Source organism: Amblyomma mixtum, chromosome 10 (genome assembly GCF_055824585.1).
Source record: "Amblyomma mixtum isolate Tamu chromosome 10, ASM5582458v1, whole genome shotgun sequence".
Lineage (NCBI taxonomy): Eukaryota > Metazoa > Arthropoda > Arachnida > Ixodida > Ixodidae > Amblyomma > Amblyomma mixtum.
Genome location: NC_143021.1, coordinates 73,068,473 through 73,085,140, shown reverse-complemented (window position 1 = coordinate 73,085,140; position 16,668 = coordinate 73,068,473). Strand labels below are relative to the sequence as shown.

At 42.9% G+C, this 16,668-nt stretch overlaps 1 pseudogene; it reads right to left on the bottom strand.

Annotated features, from left to right (window-relative positions):
- Nucleotides 1-114: 114 nt before the first annotated feature.
- On the bottom strand, nucleotides 115-16,377 carry LOC149326113 (uncharacterized; annotated as a pseudogene).
- Nucleotides 16,378-16,668: the final 291 nt, after the last annotated feature.

Genomic DNA, 16,668 nt, shown 5'->3' with positions numbered 1-16,668 from the left:
CACCCTTAATAGAACTAGTTAATTAGCAACTGCTGGCATCATTAACTTTCACTTGTTTCACACAGGCAATAAGATGTGCACCTAAAATTAAAAAAAAAATTTAAAAAGGTATTACTAGCGAGTGCTTTCTGCAAAATAAATGAGCAGGCCACCCTACACATGCACGCAGATACACACAACACCCTAAACCAACCAAGCGACGAGACAAAATCACCTCTCAAAAACACTACAAATAAGTGCAGGCCGAACAGTTGTGTAAGCCTTGCTCAACTAAATGGCATTAACAACGAATGGACCACTTGCAAATCCCTGCAAGCTAGTGGAAATAGTCAGTCACAACATGAAAGATAAGCTGCCAAAAGACTCATGTCTTTCTGGTAATATTTTTACCAGTCCCTTAGCGTGGTTCAGTACAGCTCAGGTTCAAAATTTTAGCCTTAAGCAAAGATCTGGCACACCGACAGATTCCTGAAATAAAAGAACCAGCAGACTGCATGGTTTTCTCTCATTGCAATGGTAAATGTAGTTTATCATTGCACTAAAGGTCGTATATCAATGAAGAAGGGCTCTGTAAAAAAAAAACCATTTCTGGTATCCAAACTGACAATGAAAGTCACCTAATTAGGCGAGATCACAACCTTAATTAGGGCCAATCAGATGAACTTAAGCTGTGCGAAGGAGATCACTCTTAGAATTTTGCCAACACTGAAGCAACTTGCTGAATATTTAAAATTAAGCTAAACAAGGAAGAAACAAATCTAGAATAATACTTAGAAGAAGCTTACCTTGAACTGCTTTGCCAAGAGATGAATCTGAAGCCTTCATGGTAGTCAAGCTGGAGCTAAAGCAGATAGACACCAAAGATGCTTACCCAACAATAAGCCAAAGAAATTTGAAAACAATACAATATTTGACTGAAAGGTGGATTTAGAGGCAACGAGCAGGGGAAGCGGTCCTTTATGGACAATATGTTTTTCTGAACTTAATTTGCTGAAAAAAAGTTCTGCAATAAATTTCTTGCTCACAGAAATGGTCCCTCTGGCCCTCATTAACCTTTAAAATGTGCCCATGATTTATATATATTTAGAAAATACCAAGGTTTGTACAGTGATATATCATGCCATTTCAGAAACGTGAATGATATAGCAGTATCTTGCCACATAACTTGTGCCAACCAATTTATTCTTGCATAGTAGTCATGAAACTTCGTTGACCCCTTTTTCTTCAAATGAGCTGCCTGCCAGGACACAATATGAGAGATGAACAGAAAGAATGCCATATGAATAGCATTCACAATTTACCTGCCAGCCACATGTTTTGTGCTATACACATTTTAGTGCTTTCGGTCAGTGCATCAGATTGCGTACCTTAATTTTTCTGGTGCGCCTGATGCAAGACATGAAACTGCATCCACAGCTTCTGGGGTGTCCAGCGTGAGGAGAATGTCACCATCACACTGGGGACACCTCTCTGATTCATGGACATCTGAAATTTTCACAGGAAAAAAGAGAAGAAACAAAAAATCATCCCTGTAGAGATTTAAATTTACACACTATGTTTTGAATGGCAACAAGACATTCTGCACTTTGTATTCCAGATATAGCACCGAAATAAAAGCAATGTGATAAATGCGAGACATCAGCTGAACCATATAAACTTAACTGCTGATTCTCGGATAGATTGCAATGGTATAGTAAGGGTGATGAAATTTTATGCACACGTGTAACATGTATGTACATATATATCATTAGAGCCTTGAAAAACCAAAGAGTAACATTTAATATGAGCTAAGGTTGACCCTTCAGTTCAAGTACTTATACCAACAGTGATTGCAAATACCACGTTTCAAACAAGCCAATGAAGCGACAAGAGCGACCTGTTGTCACTTTGTCTTTTGTTGTGCTGACCACCGCCACTTTTTTGGCAGCATGTTTTGGGAACCGCACATTGCACTTGACGCACTGCAGAGTGGAAAGCCAGAACAGCGAATGAGGAAGTCAGTCCATAAAGTGCCTTGTACTTTGTATCAGCCAGGACAAATGATAAGTTTAGTTCAAGAAGCAAGTTCAGAATGATTCTTGCATTTCATCAGAGGCAAATAACACGACTTACGCACTGCTTGCCTCAAGACAAATTTGAAGGATGCAAAAGCTTGTTTGCATTACACTGGCTTATTTTTCGGATGCTGATAATTCAGACATCACAATTATTCAGGCCATTTCACGGAACTATAAACTTGAAGGCAGGGTTTGTTTCGTTTTGGTGCGTTTAAATATTCAAATTTGTTCCCTGTTTTCTTCAAGCCTGACGAATCAGACAGCAGATGTATCGCTAGTTGACCACGGTGGTTTTAATGGTGGCACACTGATGATAGCTGTAACCACAGGGTGACGGGAGGAAATTCCCTACGCTAGAAGCACCACTGTCATTTGGCATCACATTTCATAGGCACGTGAAAAGCCACAAACAGTTTATAAGTTGGCTTTGCAATGAAAACATCCCTGCAAAAGAAAATTTTGTTAGCAACAGGTATAATTTTGTTGATTTTGACCTGCTTGATTCCTCTGGTAATTTATGATGGTGTGTACTCTGAAAATCTTTATGCAACCGAATAAAAGATGTCTGCCTGTGAACGTGTGTTTACTCTTCAATCACTTTATGTAATTAGTAATTCAAACCCATGAACTCAGGGAAGCAGCAGAAGCTGGTGGGGATGTTCAGGAACTTGATATTTTCTTCAATATCAAGTTCACCTTTCTATTTTTTGCCATCTTCTAAAATTTATTCCTTTAAACCTGTGGCCTGCATAGGCTACTCTTACTAGTATTACAATCCCTTCATGTCAGTTCTGTGTAAATCTGCATAGGTTAGTAAACAGGAAGGTCATGTTATCTGGTAAGCACGAGAAAAATAGTATGCGCATTTTCTGCTGCACCTACAGGAGGCCCTAAAATGTTCTTGCGCTCTGCAACATACCCAACAATTGCGGTCAACTCAACTTGATTCAGTACACGCCCATTGCCCTTGGTTCAAAGTGCATTACACAGTGAAGGCTAACACGTAGTACATTACCTGCAACATCTCAGAGTAAAGGTCTTTTCTTGCTTTTGCTTCTACAAAAGGCTGCAGCATTTTTACAACTTCCTGAAAGCATGCACAAAAAAAAAATCAAATGTTGCACTGAAATGTTTGACAGGAGGATGTTAAAAGGACAACTAGAAGAAGAACCTCAGCATCTTCACTGCTGTCGAAAACTGGCACCTTTCCTTGTGTCAAACTTCAGCTTCACTGCTGTGCCACCATGCTGTTCAGGGGATAAGCAAAAAGTATGTAAGAAGGTGAACAGGTTAACATTCAAGAAACAACAGAGCTGATGCCATAGCTCCTCACTAGTGCCAAAGACAAATCGATGAGTGTGAGCATACTCAATCACAACAAAAAACTCAAATCAATCACTATGGCACTGTACACAGCCAAGTGAGAGGCCACTTAAGACTTATAGTGACAGCACTGTAGATCTCCGTTTCATTTAACAGTGGGACTGCAGCCAAAAGTTTACGAGATTACCATCCCTGACTGGCCCAACAGAAATTTGGCAGAAAAATGATCAAAGCCATCAACATATTGTGAGAGTCATTCACAGTGCACATGTCAGCAAGCCTCTTCCTGCCCTCAGTGAAAAAGGAATAGAACAAATAAAGAATAGTTTCCATCAGTGGTCACTTCTCAAGCAGTGAAAAAAGAAAAACAACTACAGTTTTGAATCACTTGTTCTATTCTGTCCTATACTACACATTTGATGGTCGACACTTCTCACACACATAAGCCTCTCTAGACAGTAATAATCCACCAAATTTTGCCCAGTGTTCATTCACAACAAAGCACACACATGTAATGTCTAATAAACTAGTTAACTGGAATAATTACAGAATATGCTCTTTCTTGCTAGTTCCAAAAATTTATTCATTTATTTATTTACTCAAATATCTTTAAAGGCTAGAAGGGCAATAAAGTCAAAAATAAAAAGATATGCAAAATAACAAGATTTGAAGCAACACCAAAATTCAAATGCCATATTGTAACACAAACCCTTAGAAATCCTTTCAGATATAGTGACAGGAATGTAATGGAATACTGAGGAATGCAGACCTCAGGACAAGTAATGAGTTTGAGCAGATGCAACACCAAAATTCCAGAAGACTCCCTTTACACGTATGCGTATTTTCCCTCTGTCACTTTCGCTCATCACATCATCTTTTACACCGACAAAAGTTGACGTTTCGCTGCCGTCATTACATTTCTGAACAAGAAACAATTTGCTGTCCATGTCTGAAAAAAAAGCAAGATTATATGGGCAAAACACAACAATTCCTGCAAACAAATCCATTTAGGATGAGCATTTCCATAATTTCGACAGAACAACATAACAATAGTAACTGTATTAATGGTGGTTGAAGCACTGTGCTCAAATGTACTTAGGTGTCCCAGCAAAAGTCAACAGATTTTTCTGCTTTTCCCTTTTAGAATCAGCTACATGACTTGGCCAACAGTTCCAGTCTCAAATTGGATGCAGACATGCTCTCACGTCATACCTCTATATGCCATAAGAAATGCACAATACATAATAAATAATGGTAGTAAACTTGCTGACATCTAAAGATGCCACTGAATTGTTACAAATACTCTTCAGAATGCTCTGTTCAAGAGCAAGAGTATCAGTTTGCGCAGACCTAATCTGCAATGCACAATAGAGAGATATAGCATATCGTTACCGTGTTTACGTTACCGTTTACCGGGCTCGGTTACCGTTTACCGGGCTCGGCTGGCGACATCTGCGCATGCGCGCCCATTACCGGGCCGGTAACACTTTACGGAAACTCTTCAGCCTTGCGGAGAGAGTTAGCGTTCGCTTGTAAACAAACATGGCGGCGCCCTGCTCGCCCGCTTCGGAATAAATGCATGTCACCGCTGGATTCTTTGATGAGACAGCTCACTCAAATGGTAGCGGTTCGCTTTTATTTCGCATACTCTCACTCATACGTCGAGGTTTAAGTGACAACTAGCCCATGTTGTTGAGATAATTCTGTGATTTTCGAGCACTTAAGCCTAACTATCCGCGTCGCAAATTTTCCTTCCTCCAAGCGCGTAGCCAAGGAAGATACAACACTGTAGCTTTTGTGCCAGCTTTAACATTTTTCTCTCTATTTTCATAGTTTTCTTCCTGGAAAAACAAAAACATTCTGGTAATGCTTGCCATATTCACCACTAAATTCAGAAAAAAAATGTTTCTCCAGTCCAGAGTTCAAGCGCTTTGACTTACTGTCACCAGATGGCGCCACTATGTTTACATCCAAGTCGTGCATCCAAACATCCAAAGAAGCGACGCTGCGCACGGCAAACAGAAGGTGTTGTAGCTGCGTTTTTACAGCATTCGCAACGCAGCAAGCGCAGCGTACACAAGCTTAGTGCGTTCTGTGTAGTAAACCTGTCTACTGGTCAGGGTACTTTTGAAGCCACTGAGCCGGCCGTTATGAGCACGTCTTTACACACAGAGAAAAAGATGATTAAAGAGCATGTAGCACCTCACTGCAAAGAAATGCTTTCAATGCATGCGTATTTCTGTTTGTAATTAATGCGGGGCTTCTACCATCATCATCATTCGTTTTCGCCTTACGGTAACTTGTTACGGGAGAGACCGGAGAGACGATATGCTAAAGCGTCTTCTAGCGTGCGCAGCGCTAACCGGAAACTCCGGCGTCCGGTAACACGGTAACGTAAACACAGTAACAATATGCTATAACTCTCTAATACTGCTGAAATGCACAATACAGTAAACTCTTCCTCTAATCTGAACTCGCTTGATTCGAACAGCCAGTTTTTGTTAAAGATGGTGTTTTGGCCATGTCAACATCGTGCATTCATTTAAGTCAAATTCCACACAAATCAAGCTAATTTTTTGCCCCTTTGAGTTTGCATTATCAAGAGTCAACTGTACTGACATGCCTTGGCAGCACTTACAGCCCACTGCTGTCTTTATGCCACGTCACTGTTGCATAACGAGCAACCAGAGCAAACATCCCTAATACATGTTTAAAGAAAAGTTTCAGTAAAGAAAGTTTTAGCTCCCTCATTTTCTACTAAGCAAACAGCACTGTGTCCAATTTATATTTGACGACACTTGAATTTAGAAAGAACTTACTTGCGTGCACATGACATAAATATAAAAACTGCTGGTAATTCATGCACCAAGCATCTGTCAGCAAAGGCTAAGGTAAGCATGAAGCATTGATGCTAGAGGTGTGCGAATATCAAATTTTTCGAATACGAATCGAATACGAATACTTGATCCCGAATATCGAATTGAATATCGAATAATCAAGGAAAGACGCATTTAACCACTGCAAAACATTTATTTGCGCACCCAAGAACATCAGAGTTCAACTATCGATGATTAAATGGACACAAAAGGTGTGTGTGGCTGCACAAAATGTATCAAAGTCTCGAACATTATTCTTAGAAGAGAGGAAATATCAGAGAGGAGGGCTAGTACACAGTATTGATTAAGGCTAGCTTGCCATCAGCACAAAAGCACGTTGCTGGGATGAACATAAAAGGTTGTCGTGAAGGAAAACCAGCTGCTCCACATGGTCAGGCAGAAGTAGTTCCCTTCTAACTAAAACGACTCCTCCAGCCACAGAAAATGCCCTCTCACTTGGCACTGACCTGGCACGTATTGTGAGGTACATCGTGCACAGCCCTGACTATAGCAGCTTCGTAGGTATAGCCACAAAAAGGCTCACCAGCGCAGTCAGCTACGGCTGGCCCTTGGAAGGAAAAATGTTCCTTCCTCGAAGGAAAAATTCGAACGAAAAATTTTCCTTCATCCATGCGCATTGCTCTGGGTGCCGCCATACTGTTATGTCTCTGTCGATAGGGCTTGCGGACCGAAATGAACGGCGGTGCTCACAATGAATATTCGGCTAGATACGAATATTTGCGTCGGACCGAATATTCGAAAGAACACGAATACTTGGATCTCGAATCGAATACGAATACTAAAAATATAATATTCGAAATATATTCGAAAATTTCGAATATTCGCACACCCCTAATTGATACCAGTTTCATGAGACAGGCACAGACTTTAGGACAGTTACAAAAGATAAACGAAGTTTGTCCACTGAAAAGCAAGAATAACAGAAATCGCTGCAACTGGAACACAGGTGAGTGATTTAATTTTTACTATTTTTTTTACTATTTTTTTTCTTATGTTAGTTTTCTGATGCCCACTCCTGCCTAAGGCCTCAAACTGAGGCTGGCAGTATCCTGTAAATAAATAAATAAATAAATAAATAAATAAAAATAATGCTGCAATCACTGCCAATAGCACAAATCAAGGCTGTACACTATTTCCATAAAAACTCCGCAGACCACATTGTCTTTGCTGCAAATGAACATCTCAGCATCTTCAGCTCTCTTTACATCTACTCAGGGAAAAAAGATGCTTCTGTTGCAAAGGCTTACAAATCATGCCACTGCAACCAAGCGGTCCATGACTGAGCCTTAGCTGATTATGAAAGTGTGCAACTTAGGACAAGGACCCTTCATGTTTCCGGGTTTTTCAAAGCTGTAAATCCTCAAGTGTGAGAAACTGAAGTCAGAAGCTAAGCACCGGGAGACAAAGGACACAAAGTGAAGTGAAAGCAGTGTGGCCATAGAGAACATAAGAGAGTGGAAACATCCCACATTGCAGCCCAGTGGAGTTGTATAGCTGAAAGCCACTCAGATGCTGATGGCAATTTGTGGGTCAGAGATCACCCTCACACACTTCAGCAAAGCAAAGCGTGGAAACTGCACTCCGCAACACAATGCCAGTGCATGATGTGTACCAACTGGTCCTCTAATGTAGCACAGTCTGTTCACCGGAAATGCTAAGTAGTCATAGAAGCGTACTTGCCCTCCTGTATACTTCAGCTCCATGCTTCTAGTGCATCATTATAAAGTTACTTTCCTGAGCCATCACAGCAAAAAAAAAAAAAAGCTGAATGTAAGGAATGTACGGCTCACCCTCAGCAATTTCTGTGCCCTCCAGCGTAACTTCACTCTTCGCTGTCGTCCAGCTGAACCCTTCCAAAGGCGACAAGACACTGGACCCGTCAAGTGGGTCGGAAGGCGCCTCATCGAGCACATCAACACCTTGGCTCAACTCAGAGATTCGTCTCTGAGGGCCTTCATCTTCAACAGCACTTTCCTTTGCCTCCTTAACAACTTCCACGGCGACTGGCTCCTCAGGCAAAACTGACTTCACTGACTCCGCTCGCCCAGAATCACTGTCACTTCATTGGCATCCAAAGACCCTCTCCGGTCTTCAGTTGGAAAGTCCGGCTCAAGTGATGCACGTGTGTTGGGTGTTTGAGAGTAGACACGCCGACAAGCCACTCCTCGCCAAGTTGCTCTTTCTGGCTTTCCAGTTGGCTTTTGTAGCTGAGAAAATCGTCCTGCTACAGTTGTGGAATGCAGACACAAAAAAGTATGTACTGCTCAGTCAGGTGAGCATACACATAACATTCATGATGCTTCTGTGAAAACTAGCTAGCCATCTCGGCTGCCTTTATTTACAGTGGGACGTTTTATTCTTGGTATATAATTATCAGAGATATTTTGAGATATTACAGAAATTTGCATCAACAGCAATTTTAAATTTTTCGTTAAATTATAATATGTCTACAGAAGTAATGTTTTTATTGAATTTTGAATTAAATCCCTGGACAAAATCACTGAGTTTTATTTGCTACACTGTGATGTTTAAAGCATTAATTTAGTGGTCAAGTAACACATCGATAATTCGTCCGTCGTTAATTCTGAAATTCGGTTAATTTTGGCAAACCGCCAGATTCCCGTTAAAGTCAACAGCATCAGAAGGTGTGCAGTTAATTCGGGCTACCATCGGTTAAATCGGACGGCCTCCCGAAACGGCGCAGTGTACAAATGATCGTTCAAGCATTCATCCTGGAGCCTGAACTGCATATTATATTGTTTCCCGCGTCCCTCTGAAGTGCTCGTAACGGCAGGCGTGTTGACGACCGCCAAGCCCAAATCGTTTGAAAGAGAGAGAGCGTGGCTACGCAGTTTCGTTTTCGGAGCTCCGCTGCCAGCCCGCGACAATGGCGGCTACCTGCCGCGTGTATCAAGCAGCCTGCCGAGCCCGCCACTTGGAACGATGACTGCTGCTATCTTTTTGTTTTTTACAGGCGTCTTGCCACTCTGGTGTCAACGCGCGCTTCCTTTCGCGTGGAGTTTCCGCCCTTCCAGCGGTCCAACACTACGCACTTGTCACGTGCTGTTTGCCGTTTGACTCACATGGAGGAAGGAAAACAATAATTTTTCCTTCCTCACAAGCCACGCCATATGCGACGAAGCTCTAGTGCCACCGCTGCATGCACTGAAAGAAGGCATTCTTGTTCCGATGCTCCCCATAGCATGCAGGCATTTGACGTAACGGTCACACAGTTTTCCTCTTAAAAGGAAATGGCCATTGTCCAGGTTTCCACAAATAAATTTCACGCAGCGGTTTTTGGCAGTGTTTGGGAGACGGGGTGGGGGGAGGCCGCATTCGATAATTCAACATTCTGATTGTTCAGATTTTTTTATTTTTTTTTCTAGTCAACTAAAGTCCGTATTAACGAGGCATTCCTGCACTTCTATTTTTCACTGCTTGCCTAAAGTCCAATACAAGAACATGTGCACGGGAACTATTGCTCACTTTCAATTTTTCCTCACTTCACGTGGGTTGTTTCCTCCAACAGGAATACACTCCATTTCTACAAGATCAACTTTACAAGTTATTTTATCATCTTTTAATTTGTAATGGTCAAGCCCAGGGAGGCTGTAACATCTACGTGTGCGAGTTGACATGTGGTCTAACCAGAATGCTCTAAGAATTCCAAGAATTACAGGCTAAACTTTATTCTGCTGGTGATCAAAAGGCAGTACTAAATTTGAAGCTGCTGCGAGGGCTCCTAAAATATGATATCCAGCTGCTAAGCATGGGGTCACGGGCTCAAGGCAGGATCAACACAGCAGCCTGAAGCAAGACAAACGAAAAATTTGCATGCACTACGATTCTGATGCAGGTTTGCGAATTCCTGGTGGCCAAAACTGATCTGCGGCCATATGCTGTGGTGTCCCTTTTGACAGTAACTTTTTGATGCTGGAGTTGACCATATGCTTTATATACTGCCCATGAGCACGCATATCATGCACACAAGTATGTATTTCATGCACATGTGCACATCTCAGGACTCATGAAGTCAGCGCTGAAGAAACCCTGCAGTCTTAACATTCTCTGGCAAAGTGGCAATTATCACTGAGGCACGCACATCTAGCCTATGATATCTTTCAATAAATAACCCATTTGTGTGATTTATTATTATATGCATTATTAATGCTCAAAAAACAGGTTCACATTTCAGTTACAAAGCAGGTGCACAAAAAAAAAAATAAAACTTTGCTGCACGCTAGAATCACTGCAGGGCACAGGTTCTCAAACAGGGCTCCCAAAGCACTAAATCCATGCATGACTGAAATTGCATTTTTCCTTTACCCACTTTATTTTGACACTAATCAAAAGTACAGTGTTCCATTATACTGCCAGTCATTATTAACTGAGGAGCTAAGTGCCTGCATTCTTTTTGTATGCATGTTAGGCAGGAAAGGGCAGAAGCCAAGACACATAGGGTTACACAGCACTTCTGAAGGCCATCAAGGTGTTACAAGGATAAAACAGAATGAGGACACCCGGTATAGGGTGTCCTGCCAAAGCAAAACAGATGTTGCATGCAACCAAACTGGGTTATTGTGAAAACTGCACATCTTACAAGACCTGAAACTCTGAACAGAGCCCTTACTGGCACTGCTTTCCTTGGCAGAGGACACATATCCTCCTTGGTCTGAAATGGCTGCCACTCTGGTAGAATGCCGCTTCTTGCGTTTTTTGCCATCTTTCTGTTTTACACTGATCGCAGCATCCATGACTTCAACACTGCTCGGTGAACTGCACTCCGGATCGACCGGTGCAGAGAGCCTGGCCTCAAAGCCATGCGGAGTAGACAGTCTGCCATGCTGGCATGCCATCTCTTCCGTTGTCGTCCGCCTCCACTCCATTCTACAGCGACGGCACAGAGATTATGGGATCTGGTAACGGCATATCGGCCTGCCTCACTTGGGGCTGCCTTGCATTCACAGGCTGCGGAGGACAACAAACAGACACTAGTAAACAACTTGCCTCCGATATATTCAAGCATTTGTCTCATTTTCGGTATGCGACAGCTGGATTTTGTACTTCTGCAACACGTGCCTCAGTTAAAGTTGGGTGATAAAAAGTGTGGCTTGCTATAACAGTAACATCTAGCTACAGCAACAAAAATTCTGGTGATAACAATGGAAAACATGAAGACACCTGTCAGGTAGCCCGAGAGAGAGGAAAACCAGAGGGGTTGGCGACAGAAAATAGGACCGTTGCTTGCTACTCCATACTACAGGGAGGGGAAAGGGAGAAAGAGGTAGAGGGTAGTTGGAAGGTAGCACAATTTCCTCACAATGTCATCCCAATGATACAACTTTAATGAGTTAATTGAGGTTTACCTAATAACGCCCATGTCCACGCATGCACATGTCTCTTGAGCCAAATCAAAACTGTAATGCACACAAGCATGAGCACACCTCGCATATTCTAAATGATGCGCATGTTTCAAGGTAAAGTCAAATGTTTTCACTCTCTGAACAGGTTAGATTCCACTAAGAAGGATATGATTAACAAAGATTTACAAGAAACTCTTTCCTGTTACTGAATCAAAAAGGTAGGAGGACGAAAGAAAACACTTCTTCATGAAGCAGGGAGAGTAAAAGAACTGTCCAGGCCACGCACAAGAAGGCAATTTTACCTTTGTCAATTTTTTCGGTAACAGCCCCTCATCCAGTCTGAACTTTTCTCTGAGAGCTCTACGGTGTAGGTGACAAGCTACTATGGAGAAATATTCCTGGTGGAAGGCGATAGGGTTGCCTGCAAGCCGAAACTGTGAACAGAAAAAAAAACAAAAAGCTATGAACAGCCAGACTTAGTAGCAGCATGGCTCTAAGCTTAAGAGGCGTGGCACACATAAAGTTTATTTTCATTGTCCGTCAACAACTACGGTGCAGACAATTTAAAGACAATTAGGTGCTAAAACAAATTACAGACAGGTATCCATGCCACCGCACCTTACTTAGGCATTCCAATACATGACAAATCTTTCAAACGTATCCCTGCACCTATGTCTCTACATGGCTGCCCATACCCTCAAGTCAACAACAAAAAAATGCTTAAAAAAACACACCGGTAGCATCTCTCACAAGGCACTCTCCAGAACTATTTGAGCAGGCAGTTTAGATACCGAAAAAGGGGTATCATTTCATGCACATTACAGTACATGCAATAAGTAAAAGATTAATAATGCACAGTCAAAGTCACCACTAAGTCAAAATCAGGATTTTACTGATCATGCAATGACTATTAGTGTTGTTGTCATTTTTACAATAAAAATTATCCTCTTACAATAGACAAGCAGTACAGTTGCTTGAAGCCAGTCAAGGAGAGATCAAGCTCCCTCAGCCGCTCGATACCCGAGAGAGACTGTGAAGCACCAGCCGAATCCTGGAATCAAGTGCACCAACCATGCATGCTGTCCTCTGTCTTGTATACAGCAAGCCCCCACATGGCACGTACTCTTACTACTTCTTCTGGCAGCAAAAATGGCTATCACAAATTAGCACAACTCAAGATTAAGAGAGGCAAACAGATAGATCACCAAGTCTCAAAAAGTTTAAGCTGACCTATGAAGGTGGCCACGGCGAAGAGCTCTCAATCAATTTCAGCCTGCAAAGTTCCTTGATGCATGCTGAAATTGTAGTACATATAAGTTTATTTCGCACTAGCACCAGTCAAAACAGTGCCACCATTAGCAGGCATGCAGATGACTATGATAATGTGATTTTGTACAAATGCAGCAAGGTGCCACAGCAATTTTTTATTTTTTTGTCTGCAAGAGGTGGAGCCAGACTCAAAAAGTAGGCATGCAGTATTAAGTAGGCTTTTAGTTGAAAAGATTTAACAGCAGTTGCCCTAATGGCAATGCAGATGATCAGCACTAGCAGTACCTCCATGTGAGTTGCTTCTGTCGCATTTGCCACTTATGAGCACGTGGTGATTGTGTTTGTTTTGGGAAGGGTGTTTCATTTTCATTTCACTGAAATGAAAATACACCGCCTATGTGCACAGGGTTGTCATGATCACGCCCATGTGGGATGCCCGTGTGGGTGTCACCCAGCCCCCCTCTTCCTGGTCAAGCTTGGCTGCATGAAAATAAAATGACTGTGAACACAAACATGCCTTCTCCGGGAACCTCTGTCTTGGTTTGGGAAAGTTCGCGTGAAGCGCAAGGCGCGAGCTATGTGCATGTGGTGGTCCCCCACGATGTGGCACCTCATGCACAGTACCACCATCTCCCTGGTCATGCTCGGGTGCTTTTTGACGACGATGAAACATGTTGACTGCAAAGCTTCGCTTTAACAGCTAGCATTGTAAAAGAATAACACAATGATACAATAAATAGAAAATAAAACATGAACAAGAACTGCAAGTACAGCCACTGCATATTGTTGCACTACTGTAGCATTCATATTTTTTATAATCACTAAGCCAACTGTTATTACAGGAAATAAGGGAAGTAAAACAAAGGAAGTACACTTCTAAAAACTGGTTGCTCATACCTGAGGTGCTTTCAGTAAAGTTGTTCCTCAAGTATGGCACGAGCCACAGGCTCCTCTCCTTTGCATATTTATCTTCTCAAGAAAACTGAATGACAGGCTGAGCACTCCGATGTTCAGGGGGTACTGAAAAAGTGGCATTCAGAGGTCGCCCAATTGGCAGCGTTTACTGGCTCATGCTATGAAAAGCAAGTGATGTCCAACCTCCCCGCCAGAAGCAGCAGATGTAGAATTATTGCTGCAGTCAAAATACCAGAGCTTTGGAGGTAAAGCCTGCAAAACAAATAAAAAAAAGTGATTTTTGCACTAAAAAAATGCTGTGTTACATGCTACATGAATCTAACATACACATGCATTTATTATGCAGGCATGCACATTTAATATGGTGTGACATTATTTACCAGGTTATCACCTATGCCATCATAGCTGAAATTGGCCACTGTAATCTTCACCCATGGCTGTGGCACATTACTGCGACTTCGAAGAACTTCCTGCACAGAGCCATGCCCATCCCAGAAGAATTAGTAAAAAATTTGATGCGACTCTTCACTGGGAGCCGTTTATGACAGCTGCATTTTAAGCTAACCAGGTATGCTCTCAGCTTCCAGCACTAACATGGGGAGAAAAAGTTCAGTCTATTTCATCACAGCAATCTATAGCTAAGTGTTTAGCCATGCTAGAACAACGCGGCAAACTGAAAGCATCTGTAAGGTTAGCTCTATCATTATCAAATATGATATGCATGGTGTTTGTACAATAGTTTAGCATTAGTCCTATACTGTCCTGAAAAATTCTGCTCAAGCATAAGCTAACCAGCCATAAAGCCAACAGTTAGATTTAGTTCAGTGCACAGAAACTCTGTGATAAATGCAGATAAACAGATGGCTTGCCTAGATTTGTGAGAGATTGTAAAGGAAACCAGAGTAGAATGAGAAAATCACTAAAAAGAACACGCTCAAATCTACCAGACCTGTCAAGCCAAGAACATCGGCAATAATCAACGAACGGCTGGCAGGGCCAAGCTCCCCCTTTCCCCTACCCTCACCCTTCATACACACATCCTGACTAACTTTAAGAACAAAAATGTCGGGGCCTATGGTCACATTAACAAAACAGTAGACAGGTGGTACTTCTTCACTATATTAAGTTTCATGTGCTGATTAAAAATGGTGCACACTGGGGGCTGCGCCCAATATTCAAACAAGGAATGACATGTGCTGGGACTGTCAATCACCTTCACTGAAGAGATATTTCTTTGGCAAATCAGTGTTTCCAGCTGGAACACCAAAGAATCAAAGCCAACTAGAAGATGTGGTGGAACTCTCTTAAACTCAAGGGCCCCGCCGCAGTGGCTCAGTGGTTATGGTGCTCAGCCGCTGACCCGAAAGACGCGGGTTCGATCCCGGCCGTGGCGGCCAAATTTCGATGAAGGCAAAATTCCATAGGCTCGTGTGCTGTGCGATGCCAGTGCACGTTAAAGAACCCCAGGTGGTCGAAATTTGCGGAGCCCTTCACTACGGCATCCCTCATAGCCTGTGTTGCTTCGGGGTGCTAAACCCCAATAAACCAAACCAAACCAAACCTTCAACTCGAGGATCTTCAGGCCGTGGAACTTGGACAGGTTGAGGCTGCCTTGAATGGTCTGAGAACTGTGAACAATCTGGAGTCCAAAGAGCACATCATGTTCCAGACACAAGCATACAACAGCTAAGCGCAGTATCTCCTTTGCTGTGACAGTACAGCACCAAGGCCAGGAATCTTCCGAAGCAAGCTCAGTTGTTTTTTCGGAGTTGGAAGCACACACTGCACATGCCAGACTGAAGAGGGAAACAAGGACCCTGGCACACCTCTGTACAAGCTCCAGTTCAAAAATGGCATGCACTACACGCAGGTTGCATGCTGCCAAAGACAACACACATCACCTCTCACATTCTGGCCACAGTTACTTCAACGTAGTCCCCTTCGCAAGGTCTCTTTTTTTTTCTTGCATATATGGCAAAGTTTATCCCTCCAACTAGCCCTAGGCCGTCTCAATAGCAGGCTTGACTCAAAAAGTTGCGGCACCATTAATTGGATTGTAAGAGACTCGGCACTGATAGCTGTCACTCCCTGCGAAGGTAGCTGGAGATAGAGAAAACCTGACACATCAGACTTTTGGCTTCTGTTTTTGATACCATGTGAGGCAGATAAACGACGCACTGAAGTATCAACCTGCGAGGGCACGCTGGTGCACAAGAAGAGAAGCAGGCAAAGCGACCATGCTAGAGTCGCGGACTGTTTCAAGTACCTTCAGAGAGCAAGTCTTCTGCATGAAGCCGCGGAGAAAAAAAGGCGTCATGGACAAAGTCCGAGTTTGCACTGCATCCCAGGGGGACATCGAAGGACTCAGTCTCCTGTGCCCCCAAGATCTGACGAAATATATAGTTCAGCTCGTTCAGGCATGATGTGGTCAAAGTGAGCCGTCTCGTTCCGCTGAGCACCACGTCTCCTAGCAGGGATGAAAGCTTCACCGCGCTCCCTAAGGAAAGCTGCAAGGCGATGTATCCTTTCGCTCCTGCTCGTGTCGGGAGTCATTGTCATGCGTCCGAGCCAATATTGCGTATCAGTGGGCAGAAGGAATTTAATTCACGTTTTTCTTGGCCTTGTGCGAAGAAGCGTGCATTGGAATCCTTCAATGCTCGGCGTGTACTTCGACGTTTTAGTCCAGCGGATCATATTAGAACAAGTTCAGAAATACCTTGAGCCAAGCTAGCTTTAAAAAATCAGCGTTATTGGACTGTTACCAGCGATCGCACAAATGATGGGAGCGCGACAACAACAATCAGCTGAGCTGGCTGAGCCGAACGGAAGCTACCGACGCTGTTG